Raw genomic sequence first — 4,227 nt, forward strand, 5'->3', positions numbered from 1 at the left:
TTTGTATTGAGGCTTGAACTCAGGACCTTGTGCTTGCCAGGCAAGCACTTATGCCGCTGAGCTATCTTCCCAGCCCCACACTTTCAGATTTTAAATATTTGTCTTCAATTCATTTTGAGTTGACTTTTACATATGATATAAAGTAAAGATTTAATTTAATTCTCCTGCATATGGAAATCCAGTTTTCTCCATATCACTTAATTACAAGGTTGTCCTTTTCCTGTTGTGTATTCCCAGTGTCTTTGCACAAGATCATTTGATAAAGAGGATGTTTGTTAAATATTTAACTATCTGTTATTTGTTTGTTTAGTTGCAAGTAGATTTACTGAAGTAGAACATGAAAATAAGGCATAAATATGTAATTCAAGGGCTTTTTTCCAAGCTTTGCTGGAAAATCTGAAACTAGTGCAGCTTTCTTTCTCAAGGTGACAGAATTCCTAAGTTTAATTATTAGTAATGAATTAATGTTGGTTTTGTAGTTTTGACAAATTTATGAAATACCAAAACTAGGAAAAACTAGGTGAGAACTGTCTGGGGCACTGCCACATTATCTTGGCACTTATCCTTGCATCTAATGTTACTTAAAAATTAAAACTTTACAATTAAGATTTTACCAGCCCACATCCCCAAGCACACACACTTATACACACAGTGTTGTGTCTTTATGTTATTACTCAGAACTGGCCATTTTTATGAAGACTTTAAGAGTTCAGTTTGCCTAGCAAATATTTGTAATGCATTGAACAAAGGCCAGATGCATTAGTCTGTTTTCTTACACTACAACTCAAAAGAGAGCAGGTCTATTTTGGCTCACGGTGTCAGAGGAGCAGTCTGTCGTGTTCTAGCTCCACAGCAGGACCATCATAGAGGAGGGCTGGCCACCGAGTCTTCTCAGGTGCTAAAGCTTTCCTTGGTAGACATTGCACTTCCCTGACCTTTTTCTCTCCTGGGGGTGTCCACTACAGCATTAGCTTTACTTACCTAGTTCCACTTACTGTTCTGCCACAGGCCTTTTATCTTCACTCTCAGGCCTTTCTTTGAAATCTGAAAGACTTGCTGACCCTTAACTCTTGCAGTTGGCAACCAATAAAGCTGACATCATGTGGGCAGCACAAGGGCTGCTGTCAGTGGGAATAACAGTCAGAGGGCCCTGAGCCGTGAACACAGCAGGCTCTGAGTGTCTGCATGACGGGAACAGAAAGTGGATCCTAGACAACCAATTCCTTAGTTGCTTCCTATTGAATAGGGGGCTAATAGACTCTTCTCAAATGAAATGTTGACATTTTTTGCACCTTTCACCCTGAAATGGGTGAGGGCTTCTTGCTTTCTGACCTGTCCTGAAGGCATTCTTCTTCTTGTCCCTGAGCAAATAATTTGTTTTCATGATAATGATGCCAATTTCTTCAGCAACCATACTTCCTTAGCCCCTGTTTTACAAGTGGATCCTTTTGGAGCAAAATTGATTTAGTTTTTTTCTTTTCTTTTTTTTTTTTTTGCCTCTGAGTCTCATCATAAATCTGTTTTGAAGCAGGTAGTAGTACCTACACTGCAGCCTGAATGTTAGACTGCCTTGAAATTTCTCCCATCATATTAATTAGTTCACTACCCTTAATCTCAGGCTCTGACAAATGTTTGCCCAGAACATGGGCAAAGTATAGACAAAGCCTTTTGCCATTTTGTCACACAGATGTTCTCTAGTCCAATTGCTAGTGAAGTCCTTGTGCCCAACAGAAACCTGATGAGCCTGGCATTTACTGTTCGCATCACTATCAGAATTCTAGTCAGCTAGCTCCACCTAGAATCTGCCATCAGGCCATGAATATCGCATTGCAGGCTATCTACAGTTTGAAGATCCAGACCTTTCCAAACTCATCCTGGAGACCATTTCTGAAATTTTTTAAACCAGAAGGTCTTGCACTGTCACGGCAATGATCCTCCTTTGCCAGTAACAGGTTTGTTTTTAGGAGAATACAAAATAATAATAATTTTAAAAATCAGAAATGACACAGAATTTCACTAAACAAAATAATATGAATTCAACAATATTTCTTGTATTGCAAAGTATTGTCCTCATATTAGTTGTTTAGATATATGCATGCAAAATTAGAGAAAAGGTATAGAAATTAGAAAGAAGACAAAAAAGTTTCAGTAGACCCTCATATCCATGGGCATTATGTTCCTCAAGTCTTCTTGAATTATGTAAAGTCACAAATTTCAGACATAGCCAGAGAAATGTCTATAAATGCCTGTTTTTTTCAGTTTAAACCCTAAATATGCTGTCTCCTACAAGTTGTATAATTTAATTGAATAAAATACTGTACTAAGGCCTTAGAAAGAAGAGCAAAAATGAAAATACTTAAGACAGTACATGTGGCACAGCTATCTGCTGTGGTGTAGGAATGTTGGTGCATCTAAGGAACATGGGTTTTACTCGGCAGCAGCCAATCAGAAACAGGGAGAACTGAATAATGTTCTCAGATTGGCTTCTTGCAACTCCCTCAGTTGTGGAAAATATTTTCCCTTTCATCAAAAGTTGGGAATTTCCAAGTTTACTTAGTTAGTTTCTAAGGAAAAATCAGACAATGTCTGAGGCCCCAAACTGAAATGTCACAGGGTTATATGGTATTAGCTAGTTTTTCCATCATTGATACATAATCCCTGACAGCCCAATTTTAAAAGAAGAGAGGTTTACTATGGTTGATGGTTTCAAAAGATTCTGTCCATTGTCTGCTGACTCCAAAACAACAATTTATAGCAAGAGGCTGTGGGAAAGCAAAGCTGCTCAGATCATGGTGGCCAAAAGCAGAGTAGGGGGACAGTTCTGTAGAAGTATGTGGCAAGGAACACGGTACCCAAAGTCACATCTCTATGGCCCAGTCAGACACATTAAGAAGAGTATTTTGTTAATCTCCTGGGTGATTCTTAATCCCATCAAGCTGGCTCATCATGAATGACAACCACACCAGACATGGAGGTACATGCTGTGAAACTATAGATGAGACATTCAGGTTTACACTTAAGAGAAGTCACCTTCTAAAGGCATGAATATAGCTTAGAATTTCCACCATATATTGGTGAAGTTGGTGGCTATTGTTTTGCAGAACCAAATAAAGCAAAGGACCCCCTTTCTAGGGAAAGTACCAAAACTCATCTCCCACTTGGAACTTGGAACTTCCTGAGAACTTTCTTTCTCATAGAATAGGCACACAAATGTGAAAACTGTGCCTCATCGGTGAGGGTGGTGACAATCGGTGACATCATGTTACTGCCTAGAACAAAAGGACGCTGCTTGATGATGAGTGAAAAAATGACATCATTTATTTAGGAATGATGTACTGTATGCAGACTAAGTGCTATTTACAGGTTTACAGTTGAAGAAAATACCTGAGCATTGAAGAGGTAACCTATCAACCTACCAAGTGTAAGGATTAAAGTAAATTAAGGTCAGATGCAGTAGTGTGGATGGAATTGGCAACAAAGGACTGGAATTATCTGGGGCACTTGCTATCTACACCTCTATCTTGTCTTGTATAGAGCAGAATTCATAATCTTCACTTCATAAATGTTCTTAGGTAACAACATCTCTGAAAGTACATAAGAAATAAAAAAGCCAAGCAAGTAAGCATTTTAATCTCTTCACTCCAAAACAAAGTCATCCATTCTTTTCTCAATGAATTCTTTCAAAACTGTTTTCCAGAAAACATTAATAGCTTGAAGGTATATATATATTTATATATATTTATTTATTGTATTTTTAGGGAAGGGTCTAGAAGGTATTCAGGGTCTCACTATAAGATCAGACTCTCGTGATCCTCCTGTTTACAGTCTCCCAAGAGCTGGGATTACAGGCGCGTACCACCACGCCATCTATAAAAACAAATATTTTTGAAGTGTGTCCCCAGCATTGTGAAAAGGGCAATAAATGATTCCAAAGGGAACAAACATTGTTTCAACCTCCCATTTTCTGACACTTTTGCTGTAAAGGCAAGAATTGACAGTAAAGCAGAGAATATCCAACAGAAGGCGGTAACAGCCAGGACACTTTGTCACAAACAATATAATCTACTTGTAATTATTTTAAGCAAAAAGGAAAAGGAAAAGAAGTAAAAAGAAGTGAGAAGCCTCATCAAGAGGCAGGACCAGTAAGCCAAAGCTGGCTGGCGGGCAGCCACCAGGGCACGTATTCAACCACTTAATGGCTATTGTGGGGTCGGTCACTGGCTTGTC

Source organism: Octodon degus, unplaced genomic scaffold (genome assembly GCF_000260255.1).
Source record: "Octodon degus isolate 3935 unplaced genomic scaffold, OctDeg1.0 scaffold00128, whole genome shotgun sequence".
In the NCBI taxonomy this organism is placed as follows: Eukaryota; Metazoa; Chordata; class Mammalia; order Rodentia; family Octodontidae; genus Octodon; species Octodon degus.